This window comes from Coloeus monedula, assembly GCF_965178545.1.
Source record: "Coloeus monedula genome assembly, chromosome: 26".
Classification (NCBI taxonomy): Eukaryota; Metazoa; Chordata; class Aves; order Passeriformes; family Corvidae; genus Coloeus; species Coloeus monedula.
Genome location: NC_138806.1, coordinates 5,160,505 through 5,173,300, shown reverse-complemented (window position 1 = coordinate 5,173,300; position 12,796 = coordinate 5,160,505). Strand labels below are relative to the sequence as shown.

The 12,796-nt window shown below is 59.0% G+C and overlaps 1 protein-coding gene across 1 annotated transcript in view; it reads right to left on the bottom strand.

Annotated features, from left to right (window-relative positions):
• Positions 1 to 12,796, bottom strand: part of SRCIN1 (SRC kinase signaling inhibitor 1) — a gene marked incomplete at its 3' end in the record, with an annotated part of 47,367 nt that overhangs the window by 18,997 nt on the left and 15,574 nt on the right. The window lies entirely within an intron of this gene.

The window sequence follows — 12,796 nt, the reverse complement described above, 5'->3', positions numbered from 1 at the left end:
GAGCGGTCAGGGGGGGATGGGGATGGGTGTCCCAGCACCCCCTGGATGTGGCTGGTCCCACGTTTCCTCTGGAGCAGGGAGCCGGGATGGAGAGGCTCGTGTGGGTCATGGGATCATGGAAAAGGGGTTGGGAAGGACCCCCAAAGGTCATCGAGTCCAATCCCTGTCATGGGACACCCTCAAAAATCCCTCGCTGTGCCTGAGGATGGGGCTGAGCTGCATCCAGGGATGCTCCACCCTCATCCAGGGATGCTCCATCCTCATCCAGGGATGCTCCATCCACATCCAGGGATGCTCCATCCTCATCCAGGGATGCTCCATCCTCATCCAGGGATGCTCCATCCACATCCAGGGATGCTCCATCCCCATCCAGGGATGCTCCACCCTCATCCAAGGATGCTCCACCCTCATCCAGGGATGCTCCATCCACATCCAGGGATGCTCCACCCACATCCAGGGATGCTCCACCCACATCCAGGGATGCTCCATCCCCATCCAGGGATGCTCCACCCACATCCAGGGATGCTCCACCCTCATCCAGGGATGCTCCACCCTCATCCAGGGATGCTCCATCCACATCCAGGGATGCTCCATCCTCATTCAGGGATGCTCCACCCTCATCCAAGGATGCTCCATCCCCATCCAGGGATGCTCCATCCCACATTCCTGGGCTGAGATTCATCCAGGGATGCTCCATCCACATCCAAGGATGCTCCATCCCACATCCAGGGATGCTCTATCCACATTCAGGGATGCTCTAACCTCATCCAGGGATGCTCCATCCTCATCCAAGGATGCTCCACCCTCATCCAGGGATGCTCCATCCACATCCAGGGATGCTCCACCCTCATCCAAGGATGCTCCATCCCCATCCAGGGATGCTCCACCCCCATCCAAGGATGCTCCATCCCCATCCAGGGATGCTCCACCCACATCCAGGGATGCTCCACCCTCATCCAGGGATGCTCCATCCTCATCCAGGGATGCTCTAACCTCATCCAAGGATGCTCCACCCTCATCCAGGGATGCTCCACCCTCATCCAGGGATGCTCCATCCCCATCCAGGGATGCTCCATCCTCATCCAGGGATGCTCCACCCTCATCCAGGGATGCTCCATCCCCATCCAGGGATGCTCCATCCTCATCCAAGGATGCTCCATCCACATCCAGGGATGCTCCATCCCACATCCAGGGATGCTCCATCCTCATCCAGGGATGCTCCATCCCACATCCAGGGATGCTCCATCCTCATCCAAGGATGCTCCATCCACATCCAGGGATGCTCCATCCACATCCAAGGATGCTCCATCCTCATCCAGGGATGCTCCACCCACATCCAAGGATGCTCCATCCTCATCCAGGGATGCTCCACCCACATCCAAGGATGCTCCATCCACATCCAGGGATGCTCCATCCACATCCAGGGATGCTCCATCCTCATCCAGTGATGCTCCACCCTCATCCAGGGATGCTGTAACCTCATCCAAGGATGCTCCATTCCACATTCCCAGGCTGAGCTCAGGATCTGATGTGTTTCACCCCCACTGCCAGCTCCAAGCCTCCTCCCCCTCCTGCTCCCAGCACCGACCCCCATTCCCATTCCCGATCCCAATCCCAATCCCAATCCCAATCCCACCCGTCTCTCCCCCTTCCCGCTGCAGGATAAACCTTCCCAGTGCCATTCCGGTGCCTTGGAGCTCCCACACCGGCAAACCCCTGGAAATGAAGCCGGCAGGAGCCGCCGGAGCCGGGCTCACGTGCCGAGCGCCGGAATAACCTTGGCAATTCCCGGAGGTTACACATCCATTACTCCGCTCCCGGGAATCATAAACGCCCGGCTCGTTCTGGAAGCAGAGCAGCGGGAAGTTTTATGGCTCTGGGAGCCAGGAGAGAGTGATGGCTTCGGGTTTGGAGCAGGGAGAATTAAATTTTCCAGGATCCCAATTTCTCAGGAGCGCACGCTCGCCGCCGGAAAGTTCACGCCGCGGACATGGAAAATGTGGATTTTCGGCACAAATATCCCCAAATCTGTGGCCATCCCCAGCACTTCTGCCTGTCAATAACCCCAAAAATCCAAGCCTGGATTTTCCAGACACTTGTTGAAGGTTGGCAAATCCAACAGAGAGGGAACAAACAGCTCCCAGACTGTGGAAAAGGCGGCGCTGGAAAGTAACAACAGCTCTATTTAAAGATGGGGGAAAAAGGGGAAAAAAAGAAAGAAATCAATATGAAATGATAACAGCCATCATCGCCATTTAAATGAGACATTAATTGGAAGATTTAATTAATCCTGCGAGGCGGGGTTTGGGAGGACTTGAAATGTTCTCGCCGTAGTTAATTGCTGGAAAATTGACTGCTGGGCTCGGTTGTTGTCGTTGGAGGACAAAGAGCCCTGGCAGCGCCTCACACCCAGGAAGGGATGCAGGGGTGGACTGAAACATTCCTTGTTCCCATCCCTGGGGCCGTGGGACGCAGCTCTGATCCCTAATGGGGGTGGTTTTGGGGTGTAGCAGGTGGATTTTGGGGCTCTGTGGATTTTGGGGCTCCCCACCCTCAAGGCTGTGGTTTCCGCGAACCTTGCTCTGGGTTTGGGGTGATGCTGACCCGGATCCCGGCCTGGGATGGCTCCTTAGGGAAGCAGAGGGATGGGGCTGGCAGCTCCTGGTCGAGATAAGACCCAGGGCTGCACCTCAGCCTGGCTCTGCCTTCCTGGATCCTTCCCCTGTTCCCGTTCTCTGGGATCTCACCCTGCCCTAAATCCATCCCTGCATCCATCCCTGCATCCATCCCTGCATCCATCCCTGCATCCATCCCTGCATCCATCCCTCCATCCATCCCTGCATCCATCCCTGCATCCATCCCTGCATCCATCCCTCCATCCATCCCTGCATCCATCCCTGCCACTTCCCATCCCCAAATCCCCCCCAGCCCCGACTCCCCGGTGTCCCCACACCCCGGGGGTGACAGGGACACCGTCACTGTCCCAGGTGAACCCAGCACCCCCCATCCTGCAGCTGCCCCCGGGTCCCGGAGCTCACCCGCTGTGGATAATTTATGAAATCAGTCAAACCACAAAAAAAAAACCCAAGGGAAAAAAACAAACAAACCAACAACCCAGGCACGATAGGAGTTAATGGATTTTTAGCCCGGAAGGGACCGTTCTGCCCTGATGCTCTGCACGATGTGCTGTCCAACAACCCCCAAAAGTGTCACTGGCACCGGCACAGAGCCACCCCACCCCCACCTTCCCTAAACTCAGGGCAGCCCTGTGGGCACGGGATTGTCCCCAGATGGGCACGGGACCCCCAAAGATGGGCACGGGACCCCCAAAGATGGGCACAGAACCCTCCAAGTGGGCACGGGACCCCCACAGATGGGCACGGGACCCCCAAAGATGGGCACAGAACCCTCCAAGTGGGCACAGGACCCCCCCAAGTGGGCAAAGGACCCCCACATATCCCGGGGTGCTGGAAAGGACAGACCCTGCAGCGGAGGGGACACAATTCCAAGAGTTATGGGAGGCTCTCTGCCAGTCCCATGGGCATTCCTGGGATGCACCCGGAATGGGAGTTGAGATGCCTGGAGAGGGGACAACGACTCCTCGGAGAGGGGACAATGACTGCTCCGACCTTGGCCTCCAGCAGCCCATTAATTCCAGGGAAAATTGGGTTTTATGGCTCTGCCTGGCTGATGATTTCTCCTGCTCTGGGATGATGCATTAAAGGACACCTCAGCCCTCTCACATCCTGTCCCTGCCACCCCCGGGGTGTCCCTGCTGTCCCCCAGCCCCTCTGACAGCACCCACAGCCTGCCCCGAGCAGGGGGGACCTGGCCATGGTCACCCCAAGGGTTGCACCTTGGTGGAGCCTCACCCATCCCTGTGGAATTCCAGATTCCTGCTGTGCTGGGGGTGCTTTTGGGAGGTTCTGATCCTGCCTTGAGGGTGCCAGGCAGTGCCAGGCAGTGCCAGGGTGGATGTCCCCTGTCACCAGAGGAGAGGAAGGTCACCCACGCCCCCACCCAGGGCATGCAGGGGACATCTCCCAGCTGGGAAAGGCTCTGTGGATTCAGGATAAATCCCAAACCTCACCCCGAACCCCCAACCTGGCCACAAAGGCCTTGTTCCCCCCCCCCAATTCCTCACTTCTGTCCCACAAGCAACCCTTCTATCCATGCCCAGACCCTTCCCCGGGGGCTTCTGCAGCCCCAAATTCCCCACGGACACCGAGATCATTCCCTGCGGGATCTGAATCCCACCCTGGTGGCAGGGAAGGGGTGGAGGGAGGGGACATCGCCTCGCCGCTCTCTGTCCCCCCCCGCTGCCGCCACTCCAGCTGCGAAATGACCCATTTCCTGCCAAGCCAGCCCCAAAGCGGGAATCCTGGAGTTGGATCCTGGAATTCCCGGCTGGAATTCCAGCAGGGAGTGCTTGGAAAGGAGAGTGAGGGATTGCAGCCGCCCAGAGCACAATAAAAGACACCCAAAGCCACGGGGAAGCTGCGCCAGGAAAAGTGTGGAAATTTGGGGCTGAGGGGGTGGGAGGGGGGGTGGGCGAGCGGCTCCAAGCTCGGGGTGCCCAAAGCTCCCCCGGGACTAAACCTGCTTGGATTAAAGCCCTCCGGAGCTTCCCGAGAGGAGGGAATCCCGCTGGAGCAAAGCTTGGATCCCCGGCAGTGCCCTCGTGGTGATGGTCGCAGGAAAAACCCAATCCCGAAGTATCCATGTCCCATCCAGCCCTTCTGGAGAAGGCAGCGGGAAGGATCCCCCATTCCAACAGGGACAGGAGCATCCCTGGCCCCTCTGGAGGAGGCAGCGGGAAGGATCCCCCATTCCAACAGGGACAGGAGCATTTCCAGCGTCTCTGGAGGAGGCAACAAAGCCAGGAATGGGAAGAATCCCCCATTCCAACAGGGACTGGAGCATCCCCATTCCCTCCCCGCCCCCCGGGGGAGCTTTACGTAAAAGCGGTGGGAAGGCGAATGGAGGGAGACTCGCGGTTTGGTTTTTTTCTTTTTTTGGTCGGTGGTTTTTTTTTTGTCTTTTGTCTCCCCAGAGCTAAAAAAAGCCACAATTAAGGGATTCTTTCAGCTCCTAAAAAGCCCCGACGATCCCTCCGCTGCCAGCGCAGGAGCGGCTCCATTATCTCTGCCTGGAGAGATAAGGATGCTCCTCATTCCTGCCTCTCCTCGTCCTCATCCTCCACATCCCTCTCCCAAATTCCCGTCCCCAGCTGGGAGGGCGGAATTCTCGGGGCTGGGAGGGCAGCGGGGAAGGATCCAAAGTCCCGGCGGATTTTTGGGAAGCCGGGAAAGGAACGGGGTCATTCCTTTGGATCGGGAAAAGCGGCGGAGCTGCTTGGATGGAGAGGGGGAGAGGGGTCAGGAGAGGAACAGAGGAGGTGACAGGAGAGTGGTGGAGGGGACAGGACCTCCCCCAGGTCACTTCAAAGCAGATAAGAGGGGAAAAAAGCATGGGAAAAATGCGTGGGGAAGGAATCCTGCCCGGGGATGGAGCAGCTGCTCCCAACAACACCCAGGGCAGCACCGCAGCTCAAGATTTCCACCGGGGAACCCTCGGGGACGGGACTCGGGGTTTGTCCCAGCCCCACACGCTCCAAGGGCTGTGCCGGACCCATCCCAAGGGAAAAACGGGTCCAGCCAGACCCCTCTGTCCATCCCACACCCGGGAGGCTTCCGGATTATTATCGGTGACAAGAAGAGCGGGAGGACAAGCGGCTCCTTCCCCTTCTGCCGACCCCTCGGGGACACCCGCAGGACACTCAGAGCTCCAATTCCCATCCCGTCCCGAGCTCCGCACCCTCTCGCACCCCAAAACCCTCCCAGCCAGCCCCGAGACAGACCTGGGATGGACAAACCCTCGCTGTCCCCGTGCCACCGGCACCGCCCGTCCCCGAGCTCAGCTTCCCCTCCCGTCACCAGGAGGAGCCTCCCGGGCTGGGCCGGGCAGCTCCGGGGGGACCGCGCCCGCCAGGAGCCCCCAGACCCCCCAAAATCACCCCCCATGGGCACCGGGGGTGCTCCGAAGCGGGGCCTGGCAGGTCCTGGCAGCTGCGTACAGCACCTTCCCTTCTCCTGCCCGTCTGCAGGGGTGGGGATAAAGGCGAGGGAGCCCTGAAATCCTTGGAAAACAGCTGGCACGGCGCTGGCACGGCCGGCCCCGGCACGGTTATTTACCGAGAGTACAAAGCCGCGCTCCGGCCCCTGGTTGGACACGGATCGGGATTAATCCCTCTCATCCCTTAATCCCGGCATCCCGCCGTGGATCCCATCTGGTGCCGAGCCCTCGGGATGGGATGGGATGGGATGGGATGGGATGGGATGGGATGGGATGGGATGGGATGGGATGGGCGCTGGAGCTGCTCCGGGAATGGGCTGGGAGCAGGGAAGGAGGTTTGGGAATCGTTGCTGGGTGGATCAGGGTGAGCGCTGCACATCCCTGTGCCACCCCCTGGCACAGAATTCCTTGGAAGAGGCACGGGAAAAGGAGAATGGGATCCCTCGTGTGGGGCCCTGCCTCTCTCCATCCCTCTTCTCCATCCCTGTCTCCCTATCTACAAAAAATATTAAAAAATAAAAATACGAATTGAAAAAAAAAGGGAAAAGGGAAAGGGAAAGGGAAAGAAGAAGGAAAAGGAGAAGGAGAAGGAGAAGGAAAAGGAAAAGGAAGAGGAAGAGGAAGAGGAAGAGGAAGAGGAAGAGGAAGAGGAGAAGGAGAAGGAGAAGAAGGAAAAGGAAAAGGAAAAGGAAGAGGAAGAGGAAGAGGAAGAGGAAGAGGAGAAGGAAGAGGAAGAGGAGAAGGAAGAGGAGAAGAAGGAGAAGGAGAAGGAGAAGGAAAAGGAAAAGGAGAAGGAGAAGGAAAAGGAAAAGGAAGAGGAAGAGGAAGAGGAAGAGAAGAAGGAAGAAGACGAGGAGAAGGAAGAGGAGAAGAAGGAAAAGGAAAAGGAAAAGGAAAAGGAGAAGGAGAAGGAAAAGGAAAAGGAAAAGGAGAAGTTTTAAAGACGTTTAAAGATGGCAGCATCTCCCAGTCATTCCTCCACCTTCCTGACCTCTCACAACATCCCTGGGGACTTCAACCGGTCCAACCAGTTCCCACCAGTTCGTTTTGGGGGTCCCCCAGCCCAGGGCTCAGCCAGGTGATCCCTGCCCTTCCCTCCCTCCCTCCCAAATGCTGGGATGAGATCCCACCCCTCGGTCCCTGAATGGCTGGGGGGGGGCTCCTGGGGAGGGGGTGCTGTGCCCAGGGCGGGGTGGATCCCAGTTTGACCAGTTTGACCTGCCCAGTCTGCCCAGTCGGGCTCTCTGCCGTCACAACGGTGGCAGCGCGGCTCCGTTCATTCATCCCTGCCTCCATTCATTCCCATCTCCTCCTGAATTATTGATGCCCCCGGGCGGTGACTCAGCGGGAGCCGGGGGCAGCTCGGGAACGGGAACGGGACACGGGACACTCCCGCAGCCTCCGGACACCCCCGCGCTCCCGGCGGGATGCGGATTCCCCCCGGGAAAGGATCCCGGAGCGGAGCGCGGCGTCCTCAGCCAGAGAGCAGCATCCCAGAGCAGGAACCAGCATTCCCAGCTGGAATAGAGCATCCTCAACCAGAAACCAGCATTGCCAACTGGAATTCAGCATCCCTGAGCAGAAACCAGCATTCCTGACCCAAAACCAGCATTCCCAACTGGAATAGAGCATCCTCAACCAGAAACCAGCATTCCCAACTGGAATTCAGCATCCCTGAGCAGAAACCAGCATTCCCAACTGGAATTCACCATCCCTGAGCAGAAACCAGCATTCCCAGCTGGAATAGAGCGTCCCTGACCAGAAACCAGTATGTCCAACTGGAATACAGAGTCCCCGACCAGAAACCTGGATCTCTGAGCAGAAACCAGCATTCCCAACTGGGATAGAGAATCCGTGACCAGAACCCAGCATTCCCAGCTGGAATACAACATCCCTGAGCAAAACCCAGCATTCCCAACTGGAATAGAGCATCCTCAACCAGAACCCAGCATTCCTGACCCGAAACCAGCATTCCTGACCCAAAACTATCATTCCCAACTGGAATAAAGCATCCTCAACCAGAAACCAGCATTCCCAACTGGAATTCACCGTCCCTGAGCAGAAACCAGCATTCCCAACTGGAATTCAGCATCCCTGACCAGAAACCAGCATTCCCAGTTGGGATGTAGCATCCCTGACCCGAAGCCAGCATTCCTGACCCAAAACCAGCATTCCCAGCTGGAATAGAGCATCCTCAACCAGAAACCAGCATTGCCAACTGGAATTCAGCATTCCTGACCCAAAACCAGCATTCCCAGTTGGGATGTAGCATCCCTGAGCAGAAACCAGCATTCCTGAGAGGAAATTTGTATTCCCAGCTGGAATACAATATCCCTGAGCAGAAACCAGCATTCCCAACTGGAATAGAGCGTCCCTGACCAGAAACCAGTATGTCCAACTGGGATACAGAATCCCCGACCAGAAACCCGGATCTCTGACCAGAAACCAGCATTCCCAACTGGAATAAAGCATCCCTGAACAATAACCAGCGTTCCCGACCAGAACCCAGCAATCCCAACTGGGACACACCATCCCTGACCAGAACCCAGCATTCCCAACTGGAATTCACCATCCCTGAGCAGAAACCAGCATTCCCAACTGGGATACAACATCCCTGATCAAAAACCAGCATTCCCTACTGGAATTCAGCATCCCTGATCAGAAACCAGCATTCCCTACTGGAATTCACCATCCCTGAGCAGAAACCAGCATTCCCAACTGGAATTCAGCATCCCTGAGCAAAACCCAGCATTCCCAACTGGAATTCAGCATCCCTGAGCAGAAACCAGCATTCCCAACTGGAATTCAGCATCCCTGGTACCCAGGTATCTCCTGGGAATCAGCCCCCAGGTTCCAAACCAGTTGCATCCCAGGCCATCCCAGTGCCGGACATTCCTGGCTGTGGTGCTGCCCTGCTCCCACATCCCAGCCCGGACATCTGATCCCGGCTGGATCCCGGTGAAACCGAAGCCCTCTGCTCCGTGTTTTCCCCCAGCTCCAGCAGCCAGGAGTGATGAATTCCCTGCAGGAAGGAATTCCACCATCCCAGCTCCTGCCTCTGGAGATGGAGGAGCCGGGAGATGCCGAGCCGGGAAGAAAAGGAGGGAAAACCGGAGGTAATTTGGGTAAAAGTGGAAGAAATGAGAGGCCCAGGGTGCTCTGAGCACCATCCAAAGGGTTTTTCCAGGAGTCTCCCCCCATCCAAGGCTTTGTGGTCTCTCCATCCCCACCTTCCCAGCCCCTCCCCTCTCCCCCCACCCCCGTCTCGCCACCAAATTAAAAGCGTTCCCGCTGCCGGCAGCAATAACTCATCCAACGTCTAATGCTCAACATTTTGTCAGGATTATCCCGATTAACCCAGAATTAATCCTGATCTCAATGTTAACAGGATTAGCGTTCAAATCGGATTAGGTTTTTTAAACCGGACCCCTTGACTAAAGGAAGGCGCCGTCCCCCTCCAGATGTGGGCGGCAGCCAGATGTGAGCGGGACTCCCTGCCTTGGGATGGGCTCCGGGATGGGTTATTCCCACACCCTGATCCCGACACCCAGCACCTGCCCGACCCTCTGCAGGTGACAACGCCGGGATGTCGCGTCCCCAAGCCGAAGCCGCCCCTCTGCCCCTGGACACGGGGGGCTGCTCGTCCCCTCTTCCCGTTTTTCGTCCCCTCTTCCCGTTTTTCGTCCCTTCTTCCCGTTTTTCGTCCCCTCTTCCCGGTTTTCCCCCCCGTTCCTGCGGGCAGCCAGAGGCTCCGCGTGCCCGATGAATATTTAAAAGCCTGGATCCTCTGCAACCTCATGAATATTGACGCTGCTGCTCGCCCCACACCTTCCCTGTCCCACCCCTCGGAGGGATCGGGATGGGGCCAGGATCTTCCCGGGAGAAGGGAGATCCGAGGGATGTCCCGTAGTCCAGGCATGCTGAGGGCGCTGAGTTCGGAGCACCAAAAATGCTCCTTTTCTGCCCCCCAAAAAATGGGTGGGGCAGTGTAACTGCTCGCAGAGGGGCAGGAGAAGGTCCTGGTGGGGCTGGAAGGGATTTGGGATTGGGAAGAGCCCCAACGAGGGCACACCTGGCCCCGCTTCTCCTCATCCCACCCCTCTTTCATCATTAATTATCCTCCTCGCAGCAAATTCAGATTTTTATCCCTGGATTTTCTTTCCCTGTGTCTCCAACGGGAATGCCCAGCCTGGAATCCACCCCACCACGAGTCCCTGGACAAACGGGGATCCTGCTCCAGCTGCTCCCCTGAGGCTGAGGTGACCCCATGACGAGGATTAGGGTGGGATATGTGGCAGGAGACGCTTTTTGGGGGTGAGGGTGACACTCCTGGTTCCATCCCTGCTACCTCGACCCTCACCCACCCCTTTCCCGACTGGGGCTGAGCCACTGTCCCTGCTCTGCCTCGGGTGACAGAATCTTCCAAAAATAATCCGATTACTGCATCCTTTGGGATGCTGATGGATGGGGAGCAAAGCCGAGCGTGAGGAAGCAGCGGAGAGGCGACAAGGGACAAACCCAGGCCAGGGATCGAGGGCTGAGCACCGAGGAGAGGAGCAGGCACAGGGGGACACGGGACGGTGTCGGGGACAGGGCGGTGACAAAGCTCAGCTCTCTGGAATCCGAGGCAGGATTTGCTGGCACAGCTGCGGCCGGTGAGCCAGGGAACGCCTGTGGGCACATCCCTGGAGAAAAAACGGCTGCGAGGGTCTGTTTGAAGTGCAAAAAAACCCCAAAAGCGGCTTCAGCAGGACGAGCCAGAGGGGGAGAGCCCCAAATCTGGGATTCAGGCCCCGACGCTGCCGCAGGTTGTGCGGTGGAAAATCCAATCCCGTCCGTTCCCGCCGTGCCTCAGTTTCCCCAGTCCTACACTGAGGATGCCACTCCCATTCCCAGCACGCCGATGGGGTGGGTGCCATCCCCGGCCGTGGCAGGGGGTTGGGATGGGGCGGCCTTTAAGCTCCTTTCCACTCCAAACCATCCCCCGTTTCCATGATCACAAATACCGACAACCGCCGGGATCGATGGATAACGATCCTGGAGAGGCTAGAAAACCAGCGAGGATCCCAAAAACACAGCGAGGAGATTGAAGCAGCCTCTCCCTCCTCTTTACCCACCCCAAATCCCCCTTCCCATCGCGAAAAACCCATCGGGCAGCGGGCACGGGTCCCTCTGGAAGCGCGGCGGAGCCGAGGCCGGAGGGAAGGCGCCGGGGGGAGGCTGGAGCGGGAGCAGCGGGATGGCAGGAGCCGAGCCCGGCTGCTGTTTGCTCATCTCCTGCACGGAGTAAATACCGCGGCCTGCCTCTAATTCTGCCTGGGCGAGCGCCGCCGAGGTGGAAATGGCTTCCCGCAAGGAGATGCGGAGCTCCCGGGAAGCCGCAGCCCCGTTCATGAGGCTGGAGCGGGAGCCGGCCACGATCCCGGTGTGGATAAAGCAGCTCCAGACACTTGTTTTAAAGACAAACGTGTCCTGAGTGTCCCCCGCCGCTCCCCCGCCCGCATCCCCGCCGCTTTTCCCCCTCTTTATCTCTCGCTTCGCTGCCTTTGATGTTCCTTTAAAGTCCCGGCTCCAAAGCAGCTCTCCCGAGCCTTTGGATCTTCCCGTTCCTCCGGAACCCACCAGGAGCCGGCCCACCCCCCGCATTAACGCAGCGCGAGCCCCCAGCCCTCGGTGCTGCCTCTCCACAGGAGTTCCCAGCAGGATCTTTCCCCCCTCCCCTTGGATGTGGCCCTGGGCCTCCCAAACCTCTGCGATGCCCCTTCCCAGGATTTTCGGGCGGGTGGGAGCTGGGGTGGGATTCAGGTGATGGAAAAATGGAGGCAGGGCTGGGATGTCCTGGATGAGGGACTCGGGAATCTGCCTGGGGACTCGGGGCTGGCAGCAGCGCGACAGTGACACGGAGGTGGCGGATCGATGGCTCGCAGCGATGGCTCGCAGCGAGCGCACGCCCCAGGGGAAGGCACAGCGGGGGCCGGCTCGATCTGGAAGCCGCGACAAAAATCCCGGGGATGTGCTGGGGCAGGAGGACGGAGCCGGCCAGGGGTTGCTCCACGGGCACGTGGGGATGTGGGGATGAAAGGCTTGGGGACAGCGTGACACCCCGGATCCCCCCCCCTCTGCCACCAACACCCGCGAGATCTGCGACCGACAAACGCAGGGACCCCCCCGCCCCAAATTCCACGCCTGGGGAGCCCCAGGTCGCAGCCACCACCTGTCCCCAAGCAGATGGGGACACCAGGGCACGAGCAGCAGCCGCATGTCCCGTGCCTGGGGGTCCCTGGGAATCCAGCACAGCCTTTTCCACCGTCCTATCCCCAAATCACTCCCCCCTCTTTATCCGAGGAGCCACCTCTGCCCCCCCAGCAGCCGCGGGTGGCAGCTGGACACAGCCAGGGACCCTAAAAGGGCCGTGAAAGTTTTATTTTGGGGTGGGTGGGAGGCAGCTCCCCCAGCTGAAGGAGCCTGCGGGGGACACAGGTGGCGGCGGTGGCCTCAAGGAAGCCGCCAGCAGCTGCTCCCCGGGCTCGGGCTCCCCGCGGGGCTGCGCCCGTGACGAGCCAGCCCCAGCTGCCTCATGCCCCACTTGGCAGCGGGGTCAGGGCTGGGATTTATCCCACAGCACATTCCCACAGCGGGGAGAGCCGGGAGGATGCTCCCCTTGCGAAGTTTGGGTGGGAAAATAGGGCGTTAGGGAAAACCCGTCCCTGCGGAAGGAACC